Source organism: Giraffa tippelskirchi, chromosome 2 (genome assembly GCF_054371585.1).
Source record: "Giraffa tippelskirchi isolate mGirTip1 chromosome 2, T2T-mGirTip1v1.2.pri, whole genome shotgun sequence".
Lineage (NCBI taxonomy): Eukaryota > Metazoa > Chordata > Mammalia > Artiodactyla > Giraffidae > Giraffa > Giraffa tippelskirchi.
In genome coordinates, this window is record NC_137276.1 from 235,405,908 (window position 1) to 235,422,266 (window position 16,359).

A 16,359-nucleotide genomic window follows, 5' to 3' on the forward strand; every position below is an offset into this window, starting at 1 on the left:
CTTATCTCCCTTTAAAATATCCATTTTGGGCAGCAATACATCAATCCCACTGAATCTGAAAAGAGGCACTGCTGCACTACTTTGATTAATGGATCATGGGTACACCTTCTCAAGGGGACTCTCCAAAGGGAATAACACACATGTGAGTAAACAGGCTCTGAGGCACTTATTTAAAAACTGACCTCACAGATTTACACGCAAATGTAATACAGAAAACAACCTTTAAAAGACGGAAAGTTCTCAACAAATAAGATGTCCTTTGAAATTTACACATTCAAAATAAGTCTTCTCCTGCCACTCACCAAAAGAAAATGGACGCTGAGAAGGGGTAGAAAGGTAAGCATTATAAAGTCAAGTTAGTGTAAAAGGCCACTGCCTTTTGGGAATTAAGTTATCTACTGAGGGAAAAAGGAAAACTTCCAAATCAAGAGGAAGCATTCTGTAACAAACAGCAACAAATTCACTGAGGGTGTCCTTTAAAGTCTGCAGTGCACATATAAACTCCTTTTTAGCTATGTATTTTAGCTGTAGCATATACACTGTATGTTGTAACTAATGAACAACAGTTAGTCATAAAATGCAACCCATCTTGAAATAATAGTACTTGCAGAAAAGCAAACTACTGTCAATTATGGTTGAGTACTTAAAGGACAGTAATTTTTTACTCTATGCAGTGATTTGAAATAGGTATAATTAAAAACTAACTTGTAATTACTGTATCTATGCATCTATAGAAACATCCACATATTTTCAAATATATACATTTTCTTCAATTTGTCTTAACTTGAAGCTGTTCAAAAAGTAGTTTTTATTTAAAAAAAATTAATACAAGGCATGTAATTTTACCCTATTTTGTTTACTTGTTATGAAAATGGATACAAAATAAATACTTTGACCACAAGCCTTGGGTGTCCATGCCTTCAATCAAACCACGCAATTACTATGAAATTCTAAATACAGAATATAATGCCACATAAATAGTATAACAGCCAAGTCCTGTCGAAGAAGCCATATGTTTTTTCCCATTGTTCAAAAAAAGGAGATGACTTCCCGTCACTTATGTTTCTGATTAGCAAGGTGATTTATGCCACAATCACTAAAAATGCCAGCAAGTGAATGAGAAAATGCATCGTGACTGCACCAGATGTGCACAGTGAACAGGAATCCCATTGTAATCTCTGGTACTTAGTTTATATGAAGGTAATGTAGGAAACACTCTCGGATATGGCAAAGTCACTCTTTTTTTACATTTGACTATAAATGATATGAAATAAATTGTGTGTTTTATACTTTATGGCATGCATACATTGATAAATTAGGTAGCGCTTTGTATCCCGACTTATCTACAAGACAAACCTGGCTAAGATCATGGGGATTAATTGCTTCAGAAGTGTGAAATGCAGCTTTTCCATTCTTTTCTGCACACTCAGTGAAGAAACAATGATTAATCACTGTTTAACTATTCTCTTGAGGATCTACAAGATTGCCAAAGCAGGGCTTATCCTCATAAATCCAAAAAAATACAGGTTTAGATTTGTTGCCAACAACTGAAAGTCCATGAACTTAAGCCCGTTTGTCATCAGATCAGAACAACGTCCTGGTGTCAGACCTCACTGGCGCACAACGCCCTTTCAGTCAGAGACTTCAGCAAGAAATCAGATTAGCACGTAAGATACAGCAAAAGCACATGTACTTACAAAGCAATAATAAGCCTATTCTTTAATTATAACATACCCTCAGCCTAATAATATCAAACATACTACTGAACTTGAGCTGATAACCTCCTTAGTTACATAAATAGTTCAATTCCTCTGTGCTATTTATAAAAACTAAAATACACGTTATCAGATGAAAAAATATTTTTAAATGGTTATTTCAAATGGAAAAATGACTACTTATTTCAAGAAATTTTATTCTTGACAGCTACAGCTGAAGGACAATTATGTGGATAAAATTATTTAGTTCCAATAGTACTACCAAAAATATTTTTAGTCTTTATAAGACTAAAAATGTAAAATTTCAAACTTAAAGTCTATACTATAAATGATCCAAAAATATGTAACATTTGAACAGAAGTACATAAGAAGAGAGGTTTCATATATATTCCAAGTAATTTAGGTTTTCAAGAATATCTTCAATCAATATTCCCTACATACTGAAGAAATTAAGTAACTCAAGTCATTTGTAAAATTTTTAAAACATATTTTTAACAACAGAAAACTTATTTTGTCACAGTAATAAAATATTTGTATCATAATGGTCAAATTATAAATTAAAGAATTTTTAAAATCCCCTTTAAATGGATCATCTCTTCACAGACTAAAAAGTATTCTCAAACAGGAATAATCTAAAATAAAAACTTCAAACTTTTATGAAAATAGAAACATAGTCACCTCTCAATTATAAAGGACCCATTTTAAATTTGTCTAATTATATGTTCTGAAACTCCAATACTTTGGCCACCTGATGCAAAGAACTGACTCACTGAAAAAAGACCCCAATGCTGGGAAGGATTGGGGGCAGGAGGAGAAGGGGACGACAGAGGATGAGCTGGCTGGATGGCATCACCAACATGATGGACATGAGTTTGAGTAAACTCTGGGAGTTGGTGATGGACAGGGAGGCCTGGCGTGCTGCAGTCCATGGGGTTGCAAAGAGTCGGACACGACTGAGCAGCTCAGCTGAACTGAACTGAATTATAAATTCATCTAACTTCTCCCTTCCAGTTCATGATGCTCCTTTCAAGTCTGCCAGTTACCAAAGAGACTAGCAGAACTGTAGGGAAGAGCAGGTGAAAGTGTTGGTCGAGTTCACCGTTGCATGTGTCTTTGTAAAAGTGAATGAGCAGGAGAGAAAGCAAGGCAGATTCTGTATTTTCCACATTTCATTTTTATCTAGAGTTGGCAGTTTCTCCATTATCAGAAAGTGAGAGTTACATCTGCTGATAGGTGTACACTCAGAACCTAGAAAAATTCACAATGATCTTGGCCAAAAAGAAGAAAAAGAAAATCTGATTCTCCTTACATCATCCAATTTAAAAAGGAGAACATTATAAAATGAGATATTTAAAAGCTAGCTGAGTACCTGCCATAGAGTAAACAGTCAATAAATACTTGCTGATCAGATGAACAGATGACTTCAAATTGATTCTACTCCAAAGGCTGATGACATTTTAGAGTTTATGAATAGAGCACTGTCCTTTCACCTTTTCCTGACACTCCCAAACTTCTCTTGTTCACTTAAAATTTTTTCATACAATGAAAATATTGAAGGAAAAAAATCCTTAGGTATTACTCAAAATATGCCACTAACATAAAACCTCACAGAGACAATAATTGTTTTGCTTAACCTAGAAAAACTATTAGATAGACTTGGAGGTTGGGGAATGGCCTTCACTAATAGTTTGCAAAGGAACACAAGTGTGTCAGAATGAGATAGCTGGGATTTTTAAAAAACCAACCTGTACTTATAGTGGCAAAGTCACTGCAACTGGTTTAAGTCAACAACCTAAACAGAGAAGCAAAGTCACAGATGACACAGTGGCAGCCTACCAGAGAAACGTACCTGAGACACCCAAGGAAGGAGAGGACGAGTGAAACAACGTGAAGTAACAAAGTTATTTTCAGGGACTCGGCCAAGAAGACAGCGAAGGAGTAGTCTGTGACACACTACAAACAGAACTCCCTGAAGACCCTTCTCAGAGGTATTAGCCCACAAAGTACTGGGTGGACAAAGCACAAATAACACTTACATTTCACATGTCAGGCCATGATACACTGTGGGCACGTACCAAAGAAAAACGAGAGTGAACTTTCATTTTTGCTTAAAGTGAAATGCAATAAGATAAACCTTGCCTTCAGAAGGAATCAGAATACAGTTATAAGAAGCCGAAGTCATCTTATTTCTAATTATTACTTCTGTAACAGTTAATGCTCCCACAGAGAACTAAGTAAACCGACGGTAAACCAAATACACTGACTCTCAGTACATGTATCGTAGGAAGACAAGGAAATGTATGGATATAAAGGAGATCCCACTCAAAATGTCTTTCAGCTGAGTGACCAAGGAACTTCTTCCAGGTTTTTGGGAAAGGTAGAGTCTGTAAAGAATAGAAATTAGTTATTTAAACCTAAGAGGGACTCACTAAAGGTGCTGTGAGGAAAACGAAGCACTAGGCTAGTCAGTTTTTTGGTCTCACAATTGCAATTGACCCTTGAATAATTCAGGGGTTAATCTGAGTATAATTTACAGTTGGCTGTCTGTATCCAATGTTGCTAGGCATCTGAGAATTCAACCAATCACGGGCCGTGTACTACTATTTACTATATTTCTATTGAAAAATACCCATGTACAGGTGGACCTATGCAGTTCAAACCTGCCTTGCTTAAGGGTCAGCTATAACTCTGCTACCTTTTCCCCCGTTATTCTTCCTAACTTAAGCTCTGCTGTACTGGAACACAGCAAACGACCTGCGTGATTCATGTCCCAAGGCAGCATGACCAGGTTCTACAGCCAGAGGGGAGTAGCACTGCCATTAAGAACCAGGCTCTTGAGCAACAATGCGGAGGAAGACAGGACTTCCTGGTAGTTCAATTGTTAAGAGCCCAAGCTCCCAAAGCAGGGGCTATGGATCTGATCCCTGTCAGAGAACTAGACCCCACATGCCGCAACTAAGACCCGGTGCCAAATAAATAAACATGAATATTAATAAAAAGAAGAATGAGTAGGAAGAGCAACATTATTCTATTTAAGAAACAAATGAGATGATCCCAGAAATCACATTTTACCAAGAAAACAATGCTGGAACTCTAAAGCTGTCACTGCATCTCATATTTCTCAACCTGGGCTGAGGTGACTGGAAGAGAGATGAGTCATAAGGAACACAAGAGACTCTTGACACTCACAGATGTCTGCATTCATGACTTCACCTGTGTTCAAGCCATCCAGAACATGAAGCAATTTATAATTTTCCTGGTAAGTGAATCTGAACCACAAGGTGCCTACAGCTGGTGTGAGAGAGCAGTTCCGCTTCTGATCTTAATGTAGCTGGTGGTTTTCTGGAACATACTCTAGAAATATCTACACATTTGAGAATTTTCTAAAGTTTCAAGACATGAATCGCTCATAAATGCGTGTTGTATGTCTTCATTTCAGTAACATAATTTTTTAAAAACACAAAATTCCTAAACTGGAAACCACCATTGATTTACATTGCCAAAATAAAAACCACGAAGGGGCAAGCTGAAAAGGAGAAGCCTAAAGAAGCAGAAGGCAGCTAGCCAGGGTGAGCCACGATGCTTCTGGGGTGTGACTATCCAGAAGTGGAAGGCAGCTAGCCAGGGTGAGCCACGATGCTTCTGGGGTGTTACTTCTGGACAGTCACACTTGAACAAAGATTTTCACAGATGGGTCTGTGCCTGTGTGTGCTTCCTTCCTTCCTGTTACTGAGGATAAACCACCCATGCGCCCATCGAAGGCTAATCCCTCCACATGTGCACCTCGATTCAGCAATTCTCTACTATTTCCTGTATCACCAGTTCATTCCTCTCCAGGGCATTCTCAATACTGACGCATGCTGCTTATCTTCTACTAAAATAAAACATCCTCTCTTGATCAGCATCCCTCTTAAGTTGCCACTTATGTTTTTCCTCCCACTCAACCCTGAACCTGTTCTATCCACGTTGACCCCACTCCACCTTGACCCCACTCCAACTTATAACCACTCCACCTTGTATTTAAAACCACTACATTTTGAACCCACCCCAGGAAGACTTCTGACCTCCACTGAAACTGCCCTTCTCAAAGTCACCATTGTCCTCCCACTGATGAATCCAACAATCAATTCACAGTTCACATATAACCACATTTCAGCACCATGTGTCACGACGATCACTCCACTTCCTTGATACATTTACATCACTTGGCTTCCTTGGCTGTCAGATATTCTGAAAGCCAGCGTCTTCCTCTTATCTCACTGTTTTTCTTCCCTGGCCTCCTGCACTAATTCCTCTCCTCTAAAAGCTTCTTTTAAAGTGCCCCAAAATGGAGGCCTTCAACTCTCTCTAGCTGTATCTACAGACTGCATCAATATTACCCCTTTAAGATACCATCTACAGCTGATGACTTTCAGGGTTTTTTTCATCTTTCCCCTGAACTCTGGGACAGGATCTGTCTCCTTGACCTCCCCACTTGAATGTATAATAAACATCCTCAGCTTAGCATCTCCAGAACCAACCACCTGGCCTTCTCCCTCAACTATGCTCCTCTTATATCTCCCCCCTTCATCATTAAATAACACTCTCATTAAGACCAAAGATACAGCTGAAGCCATTCTTCATATTTCAAGTCTCAAAAGCCATAACTCAAATCCAATCCATCGGTAAGTCCTGTTGTTCAAACCACAATTCTCTCTCACTTCCAACCTTCTACACGGACCCTCTGCTTCTGCCCCTGCTCCTTTTACAGCTGCTGCTCAACCTGGAAGCACATAATTCTTTTAAACTATAAATCAGATGTTGATACTTACTTTCCGATAGCTTCCCATTTCATTCAGTATAAAAGCCAAGTACATATCTCTAAAGGCCTAGATTCCCAGTGACTGCTTTCATTTGATCCCCACTAGGCAACATTCAGAAAACTAAGATTATGGCATCCGGTCCCATCAATTCATGGCAAATAGATGGGGAAATAACAGAAACAGTGACAGATTTATTTTTGAGGGGCTCCAAAATCACTGCAGATGGTGACTGCAGCCGTGAAATTAAAAGACACTTGCCACCCTAAAGGAAGTAAGTCCTGAATATTCACTGAAAGGACTGATGCTGAAACTCCAATACTTGGCCACCTGATACGAAGAACTGACTCATTTGAAAAGACCCTGATGCTGGGAATGATTGAAGGCGGGAGGAGAAGGGGATGACAGAGGATGAGATAGTTGGATGGCATCACTGACTCAATGGATATTTAGTTTCAGTAAGCTCTGGGAGTTGGTGATGGACAGGGAGGCCTGGTGTGCTGCAGTCCATGGGGTCGCAAAGAGTTGGACACGACTGAGCAACTGAACTGAACTGCTCCTTGGAAGAAAAGCTATGACCAACCTACACAGCATATTAAAAAGCAGAGACGTTACTTTGCCAACAAAAGTCCGTCTAGTCAAAGCTATGGTTTTTCCAGTAGTCATGTATGGAAGTGAGAGTTGGACTATAAAGAAAGCTGAGCGCCGAAGAATTGATGCTTTTGAACTGTGGTGATGGAGAAGACTCTTGAGAGTCCCTTGGACTGCAAGGAGATCCAACAAGTCCATCCTAAAGGAGATCAGTCCTGGATGTTCACTGGAAGGACTGATGTTGAAGCTGAAACTCCAATACTTTGGCCACCTGATGCAAAGAGCTGACTCATTGGAAAAGACCCTGATGCTGGGAAAGATTGAAGGCCAGAGGAGAAGGGGATGACAGAGGATGAGATGGTTGGATGGCATCACTGACTCGATGGACATGAGTTTGAGTAAACTCCGGGAGTTGGTGAAGGACAGGGAGGCCCGGCGTGCTGCAGTCCATGGGGTCGCAAAGAGTTGGACACGACTGAGTGAACTGAACTGAACTGAACTCTCCTCAAGTTGCTGCAGTCAGGCTGACCACTCGGTTGATTCCTGGACACATCAGTTATACTCCTACATGAGAGCCTTTGTAGCTCTGCTTCCGCTGCTTACTCCCTCAGCTTTACTGAAGTGTTACCTTTAGTGACACCAGTGTTACCTTCTCAGGGAGGCATCCCCTGACCAACCCATGTAATTCACACCAGTCTCCCTGTAAGATTAACTCTCTATCCTCCTGTCCTTACTCTGTTTTCCTTCGCAGCCCCACTACCTAACCAGCTACATATTTTCATTATCTGACTTCTTATCAACCTCTCTACTCTAAAAAGCGAAATCATTGAGAACTTTTCTCTATTTCATTTTCACTCTGATATCTCTTAGGAGACTTTTCAATGAGTAGACTGGGTTCAAATTTTCAGAAAGAATAATGGATGTTAGATACAGACTGAGCAAAGTCTTCAAAGTTCAGAGGAACATTATTTTATATCTAGAAACATATACCCAGAAAAATTGTCAATCAAATGTGAGAACTAAAAAAAAAAAAAAGTTTCTAATATGTATAATTCAGAAAATTTATCTTTTATCATTTAACTTTATGAAGATTTATTTCAATTGTAACAACAGGACACAACAAACATGAGTACTAACCCAGGAATATAATGAAAAGACACTACTTCAACAAAAGGCCAAGGAAGTTCTGGTCCATATTAAAAGAGAAGGTCCAGGTTAAGTGACGTTATTTGTTCAGCAAGAGAGTAGGTAACGTTACAAAAAATTTATTTTATGATGTAAAATCATACATTTTAAGCCTAAAAGTACAACTGTGGTGTTATCCATAAATGGAGACGCACAGACCGACTTCCTCTGAACATTAAGCAGAAGGAATGGTAATTAGAAAGTCTGATAAAAACAAAGAACTATACACACAAGCAGAAAAAAAAAAAAAAGAGCCACAGTAGAAATATGAAGCAAAATATAGCATGACTTTGAGAAAATGAAGAAGAGTAGAAATTTTTTCTCCTAGAAAACAATTTCTACTGGTCAGTTAATCTGGGACAGGAAGGAGAATTAAGAGATACTCTGAACTGATGTATAATCACTGTATAAGAAATAATGGAGATAAATCATTTCTCTACAGTGTTATTTTGCTGAAAGCCCTTTACCAGTATCATATTCTAATATTCAAATAAAATGGAAAATAACGAGTGTCAATAACACGTGGAGAAACCAGAACCCTCACACATTGCTGGTGAGGCTATAAAACACGGCAGCCCCTGTGGAAAACGATTTGGTGATTCCTCAGAAAAGTAAACAAAGAATTACAACATTACCAGGCAATTATACTCCTAGGTATATACCTAACAGAACCGAAAACAGGAGCTCAAATAAGAACATGTGCACATAAATACATAGAGGCACTTTTCTCATAAGCCAAAAAGTAGAAGCAAATCCTGCGAGGCTCCTTTGTCTCTGGAATTCTCCAGGCAGGAATACTGGAGTGGGGTGCTATTCCCTTCTCCAGGGGATCTTCCCCACCCAAGGACTGAACCTGGATCTCCTGCACTGCAGGCAGATTCTTTACCATATGAGCCACCAGGGAATTCAAGTATATTATATAGACAATGGAATATTATTCAGCTGTGAAAATGCATAAAATATTGATGCATAGCTGATCCAAGCTGACACAGGGATGAACGTTGAAAACAGTATGCCAGATGAAAGAAGTCAGACATTAAAGATCACATACTATACACAATTCCACTGAAGTGAAAACCAAAATAGATAAACCCTCAGAGACAAAATACAAATTGATGATGGATACCAGGTACTGGGAGGAGGTCAGAATGAGGAGAAACTGTTTAAAAAAAAATTCACCTCAATAAATTACTCTAAAATAAAGATGTTCTACTATCAGATCAGCCTTCCTATTTTCGTATTTCCACAGTCTTTAAAGATTTCCATAATCTTATTTCATGCTGGAAGGCTGTTAGGATCAAATATTTATGATTTTGAAACCTCTTAGGATCAAATCTCAAGTTTACTAATCATTTAAGTTTCATGTCATTTTTCCCCTCCATTAAATTCAACTAAAATTTTTAAAACTATGTTATATTTTTCAAATACTACATCAGTTCATGACTACAAGATAGGGTTAGGGGGTTTTAGCTTGTTTCTTTTTTATATTAATTTTTTGTTTAGCTCTACTAATATACAATTGACCTTAATATAATAAAACAAAATATTTATAGTGTATATCATGTGATTTTTAACTTTGATGTACTCCTGTCCACTTGCTGATACATGCTTTTGTTGCCTTTGTTTTTTATATTAATTTTTAAAAATTGTCAGGACCAATGTGAAACAGTTTACCCCATTTGCCTCTATGAGGTTTATACTGAAATTTCTGTGTTCACGTCTTTAATCCATCTGGAGTTGACTTTTGTATATCATGTAAGATGAGAGGCCAAGGTCATTCCTTTGCCTGTGACTGTCCAATTTTCCCAATACTATTTATTGAACAGACTATCCTTTGCCCAATCAACATTCTCAGATCCTTTGTCATAACTTAATATACCATCCAAGTGTGGTTTTATCTCTGGGTTCTCACTTCTTTTCCATTAGTCTATATGGCCATTTTTATGCTAATACCATGCTGTCTAGATTATTATACCTTTGTAATAAAGTTTAAAATCATGAAGTGTGGTGCTTTCAGCTTTGTTCTTTCTCAAGAGTATTTTATTTAGGGTATTTTGTGGATACATACAAACTTGAGGATTGCTTTTCTACTTTGTGAAAAATGCCAGCTGACTCCTGATACAGAATTCACTGAATCTATAGATTGTTCTGGGTACTATGAACATTTTAGCAACATCAATTCTTCCTTTCCATATGCAGAGAATATTTTTCCATTTTTTTGTGTATACTTCAGCTTATTTCATCAATGTCTTATAATCGTCAGTATCCATATCTTTCAACTCCTCTTTTTTGATGCAATTGTAAATGGGACTATATCCTTAATTTTTCTGATAGTTCACTGTTGTTGTTGTCCTTCAATCACTAAGTTGTGTCCAGCCCTTTGTGACCCCATGGATTACAGCATGCCAGGCTTCCCTGTGCTTCACTATCTAAGGAGTTAAGTCAGTGATGCCACCCAACTATCTCATCTCTCATGGTCTGTTACCCACTTCTTCTCCTGCCTTCAATCTTTCCCAGCATCAGGGTCTTTTCCGAAGAGTCAGCTCTTCGGATCAGGTGGCCCAAGTATTGGAGCTTCAACTTCAGCATCAGTCCTTCCAATGAATGTTCAAGGTTGATTCCCTTTAGAATTGACTGGTTTGACCTCCTTGCTCTCCAAGGGACTCTCAAGAGTCCTCTTTAGCACCACAGTTCAAAAGCATCAATCCTTCAACACTCAGCCTTTTTATGGTCCAATTCTCACATATGTACATAACTGCTGAGGAAAAAAAAAAAAAAACAGCTTTAACTAGATGGATCTTTGTCAGCAAATTGATGTCTCTTTTTAATACGGTATCTAGGTTTGTCATAGCTTTTCTTCCAAGTAGCAAGCATCTTTTAATTTCATGGCTGTAGTCACCTTCGGCAGTGATTTTGGAGCCCAGGAAAATAACATCTGTCACTGTTTCCACTTTTTCTCCATCTATTTGCCATGAAGTGATGCGACCAGATGCCATGATCTTACTTTTTTAAATGTTGAGTTTTAAGCCGGCTTTTTCACTCTCTTCTCTCACCTTCATCAAAAGGCTCTTTAATTCCTCTTCGCTTTCCACCATTTGAGTGGTATCATCTGAATATTTGAGGTTGTTGATATTTCTCCTGTCAACCTTGATTCCAGCTTGTGATTCACCCAGCCTGGCATTTCACGTGATATACTGTGCATAGGTGACAAGATAGTTTTAACATACTCCTTTCCCAGTTTTGAACCAGTTCATTGTTCCAGGTAGTTCTAACTGATGTTGCTTGATCTGCATACAGGTTTCTCAGAAAACTGGTAAGGTGTTCTGGTATTACAATCTCTTTAAGCATTTTCGACAGTTTGTTGTGATCCACACAGTCAAAGGCTTTAGAGTAGTCAATGAAGCAGAAGTAGATGTTTTTCTGGAATTCCCTTGTTTTTTTCTATGACACACTGGATGTTGGATATTTGATCTCTTGTTCCTCTGCCTTTCCTAACCCAGCTTGTACATCCGGAAGTTACCAGTTCACATACTGCTGAAACCTAGATTGAAAGATTTTGAGCATTACCTTGCTAGCATGTGAAATGAGTGCAACTGTACAGTAGTTCTTCTTAATCTCTTCTGCTTCTGCTTGCCATTTCTGTCCTTTTTTGTACCCATCTTTGCATGAAATGTTGCTTTGGTATGTCTAGTTTTCTTGAAGAGATCTCGAGTCTTTCCCATTCTATTGTTTTCCTCTATTTCTTCACACCGTTTTCGTAAGAAAGCTTTCTTATCTCTGCTTGCTATTCTCTGGAACTCTGCGTTCAGTTGGGTATATCTTTCCCTTTCTCCCTTGCCTTTCATCTCTCTTCTTTACTCAGCGGTTAGTATTTGTAAAGCCTCCACAGGCAACCATTTGCCTTACTACATTTCTTTTTCTTCGGGATGGTTTTTGTCACAGCTTCCTGGTACAATGTTATGAACATCCATCCATAGCTCTTCAGGCACTGTGTCTACCCGATCTAATTTGTTGAATCTGCTTATCACCTCCACTGTATAACTAACTATTAGTGTACAGAAATGCAACTGATTTTTGTATATTGATTTTGAATCCTGCAACTTTACTGAATTTATTAATTCTAACAGGTTTTTTCTGGTGGTGTTTTTAACATATAATATCATATCTCTGCAAATAAAAAGTTCTATTCCTTTCTGATCTGAATATTTTTTATTTCTTATTCTTGATTTCTCTGGCTAGAACTTCCAGTATTATGTCAAACAAAATTGGTGAGATTGTTTCTTTTAATATGAGGAACACCATCTTTTTCTCATAATTACTCATTAAAAAAACACTGTGATATACAGCCCAAGTAAAGAATGCTCAGCTCCTTGGGGATGGGGGTGGCAGGGCCGGCAGGGGAGGCAGGAAGCTTGGGCATTCTTATCGTCCACCTGATCTTAGGAAAAAGGCTTTCAGATTTTCACTATTAAGTATGACGTTAGCTATGGTTTGTTTGTATGTGGTCTTTATTGTGTTTAATAAGTTGCCATTATGCCCTGTTTCTTGAGAGCTCATACCATGAATGGATGCTGAATTCTGTCAAATGCTCCTTCTGCATCTACTGAGATGATCATATGATTTTCATCCTTCGTTTTATCAACACAGTGTATCACACTGATTTCAGGATGCTGAACCACACTTACATCCCTGCAAAAAAAAGAAAAACCTCACTTGATTCTGTCGTATAATCTTAATGTACTACTGAATTTGGTTGAATAGAGTTTGTTGAGGATTTCTGCATCTGTGTTCATCAGGGCTATTGGCTTCTAACTTTTTCATAGTGTCCACGCCTGGTTTTGGTCTCAGGGTAATGCTTACCTGATAAAACAGAAACGTGCCCTCCTCTTATGTTTTCTGCGCGAGTTTGAGATGGTTTGACGTTAATTCTACTTTGAACATTTGGCAGAATTCATCAGTGAAGCCATCTGTGCCAGAACGTGGCTGGGACTTTCCTGATTCAATCTATCAGACTTATTCAGAGTCTCTCTTTCTTCAATATAATAGGCTGCATATTTCTAGAAACTTAACCACTTCTTTTAATTTGTCCAGTTTGTTGGTGAATAATTATTCATAGTAGCTTCTTATGAACTTCCGTATTTCAGTGGTGTCGGTTTTTCCCCTCTTGGTACATCCAGCTTAAGTTTTCTCTATTTCATCTTAAAAAAAAACAAAACACAATTTTGTTTCACTGGTGTTTTCTGTTGTTATTTTAATCTCCAGTTCATGTATTTGTGCCTCTTGTTTGTCCCATTGTTCAACCCATTCTGCCTTAGTTTGCTCTTCTCTGTTCCCTGACATGGAATCTGAGTTATTTATTTGGGCTTTTCTTTTTTTTCCTCTGTGTGCAGTTTTTTTTTTTTCCATTGAATGAAATTAATTCTATAGTGTTTTACAAATTCTATAGTGCTTTACAGTTTTCAAAAGTTTCACACACATGATTTCACATACTTCTATAATATTCCTTTTTCCCCCCACCCCTCTCTTGCCTTTCCCCTCTTCCTCCTCCCAGCTGGCAAACACTAGTTTGTTCTCTGTATCTGTAAGACTGCTTCTTTTTTGTTTCATTCACTGATTTGTAGTATTTTTTAGATTCCACATATAAGTGATATTATACAGTGTTTGTCTTTCTTTGACTCACTTAGAATAATGTCCTCCAAGTCCACCTATGTTGCTCCAGATGGAATATTTCATCATCTGCCAATGGCTGAGTAGCATTCCAGTGTGTGTGTGTGTGTACACAAAATATCTTCTTTATCCAGTCGTCTGTTTATGGACACTCAGGTTACTTCCATACACTGGCAATTGTAAGTAATGTTGCCGTGAACATTGGGGTGCACGTACCTTTTTGACAGTGTTGTTTTTTCCAAATATACATCCAGGAGTGGAACTGCTGAACCATGTGCTAGTTCTTTTTCTTTAATTTTCTGAGAAACTTCCAAATTGTTTCTCTCAGTGGTTGCACGTATGTCCAGTCTAATCGACAGTGTACAAGGGTTTTCCTTCTTCCCACACCCTCACCAACAGTTGATATTTGTGCTCTTTTCAATGACAGCCATTCTAACCAGTGTGAGGTGGTATCTCATCACGGTGCCATCACCACTGAGGTGATATCTCAAACAAATCCAAATGCTTTGACCTGTGTTTCCCTGATTATTAGTGATGCTGAGCATCTTTTCATGTGCCTACTGGTCATCTGCATTTCCTCTTTAGAAAAATCTATTCAGTTCATCTGCCCATTTTTTAATTAGTTTTTTTTTATGTTGAGTGAAATGAGCTATTTACATATGTTGGATATTAACCCCTTATTGGTCATATCATTTGCAAATATCTCTTCCCATTCAGCAGGCTGTACTTTTCTTCTGTTGATGGCTCCCTTTGCTGTACAAAAACTTTTAAATTTAATTAGATCCTATTTGTTTATTGTTATTTTTCTTTCCTTTGTTTTAGGAGATAGATCCAGAAACTATTGCTGCGATTTATTTCAGAGAGTGTTCTGCCTCTAGGAGTTTAATAATATCTGGTCTTACATTTAGGTCTTTAGTCTATTTTTAGTTTATTTTTGTTTGTTGTGTTAGAGAATTATTGCAATTTCATTCTCTGACACGTATCTGCCCAGTGTTCCCAGCACTGCTTATTGAAGAGATTGTCTTTTCTCCAGTGTGTATTTGTGCCTCCCTTGTCACAGATTAATTGACCATAAGCATGTGGTTTATTTCTGGGCTATCTATTATGTTCCACTGACATATGTATCTTTTTTAAATTATCGTAGCTTTGTAGTATAGTCGGAAATCAGGACGTGTGATTCCTCCAGCTCTTTTCTTCTATCTCAAATTTGCTTTGTCTATTTGAGGTCTTTGGTGTTTTCATGCTAAATTTTAAATTATTTATTCTAGTTCTGTGAAAAATGCCATTGGTATCTTGATAGGGATTGCACTGAATATAGAGAGTGCCTTAATAATGGTAGTAACAGTCACTTTAACATCAATTCTTCCAATTCAAAAATATATTTTTCCATCTGTTTGTGTTGTTGATTTCTTTCATTGGTATCTTACAGTTTTCTGAGTACAAGTTTTTTATCTCCTTACTGAGGTTTGTTCCTAAGTAGTTTACTCTTTTTGATGAGATGATAAATAGAACTGTTTCCTTAATTTCTCTCTCTGATAATTCATTGCTAGTGTATAAAAATGCAAGAGGTTTCTGTATATCAGTTTTGTATCCTGCAACTTTCCTGAATTCACTGATGAGCTCCAGTGGAGTTTTCTGGTGGCATCTTTAGGATTTCCTATGTATAGTATCATGTCACCTACAGACAGTGACAGTCTTACTTCTCCATTTCTAATATGGATTTCTTTTATTTCTTTTTCTTCTCTGATTGCTGAGGCTAGGACTTCCAAAACTGAGCTGAATAAAATTGAAGACAGTGGACACCCCTGAGATTTCCTTTCTTAAAATGGGTGCTTATTGCTATAAACTTTCCTCTTAGGACTGCTTTGGCTTTTAATATATTGGATTGAGCATAATTCTTATCTTCTTTTTATTTTTCTGTATATACTAAACTTTCTAAAAAATATATTACATTTTTAATTTTTAACTGTTTGTAATTTGTGAAAAGGATAAAAATGTTAAATAAAATCAGAAGGAGCACTAGAACAGACCACTTTGGGGGAAAAAAAATCTGTTATTCTAAGCTGATATAAAGGACTTTGGAATTTTAAAATATTTTAAAGCAGGAATGATGAGAGCATCAGCATGTACAATTTATACAGATAGAATGAATGAGAATAGAACTTTTAAAAACTCACCTTACTATAAAGGCATGATTCTATTAAAGATTTTCTTCCATTTATATTTTGAAATATGACCACTTGTGTCTGTGTTCTTACTGCAAAAGAACCAATGAGTGCTCCAATATTTTTCAGCAGTTACACAGTTCCTTCCCCAAGTCATCTGATAACTTGTACTCAATCAAAAGAAATGAGAAGCACAGAGAAGACAACAGAAGAGCAGCTGGATTGAGACAGAAAACA

The 16,359-nt window shown here is 37.7% G+C and overlaps 1 protein-coding gene across 43 annotated transcripts in view; it reads right to left on the reverse strand.

Moving 5' to 3' along the window:
• TBC1D5 (TBC1 domain family member 5) overlaps positions 1–16,359 on the reverse strand; it is a 589,150-nt gene that overhangs the window by 411,523 nt on the left and 161,268 nt on the right. For 7 of the 43 annotated variants that reach the window (XM_081573325.1, XM_081573363.1, XM_081573332.1 and 4 more), the window contains one exon: positions 12,850–12,979. The exons of 24 other annotated variants lie outside the window; for them this stretch is intronic. The gene's annotated coding sequence lies outside the window, so the exon portion shown is untranslated. Of the gene's footprint in view, positions 1–12,849; positions 12,980–13,150; positions 13,489–16,134; positions 16,215–16,359 lie in introns of all 43 variants that reach the window. 12 more of the 43 variants (XM_081573320.1, XM_081573361.1, XM_081573331.1 and 9 more) reach the window with 4 other exon arrangements.